The sequence below is a fragment of the Juglans regia genome, unplaced genomic scaffold (genome assembly GCF_001411555.2).
Source record: "Juglans regia cultivar Chandler unplaced genomic scaffold, Walnut 2.0 Scaffold_1275, whole genome shotgun sequence".
Classification (NCBI taxonomy): domain Eukaryota; kingdom Viridiplantae; phylum Streptophyta; class Magnoliopsida; order Fagales; family Juglandaceae; genus Juglans; species Juglans regia.
In genome coordinates this window covers 1-281 of record NW_023343165.1, presented here as the reverse complement: position 1 = coordinate 281, position 281 = coordinate 1, and the positions used below count along the sequence as shown (strand labels likewise).

The window sequence follows — 281 nt, the reverse complement described above, 5'->3', positions numbered from 1 at the left end:
GCGATGGGCAGGGCGAGATTTTCCCAAAAATCCACTCCCGAGTGCTCCTTCTTGTCAATTTATCTCGCAAGGCGGAAAAAACAAAAACGAGGGGTGCAACACGAGGACTTCCCAGGAGGTCACCCATCCAAGTACTACTCTCGCCCAAGCACGCTTAACTGCGGAGTTCTGATGGGATCCGGTGCATTAGTGCTGGTATGATCGCACCCATCAAACTAATTACTTAAAATTCATGTAATCCTTGAGCGACATACTAGCGTCCTTCCGATCCCAATCCAAAC

At 49.1% G+C, this 281-nt stretch overlaps 1 non-coding gene across 1 annotated transcript; it reads right to left on the bottom strand.

The window, feature by feature from the left end:
- Positions 1-90: 90 nt before the first annotated feature.
- LOC118345045 lies at positions 91-209 on the bottom strand. Its single transcript, XR_004798725.1, has one exon. It is a non-coding gene; the product is annotated as a 5S ribosomal RNA (ribosomal RNA).
- Between the last annotated feature and the right edge of the window lie 72 nt (positions 210-281).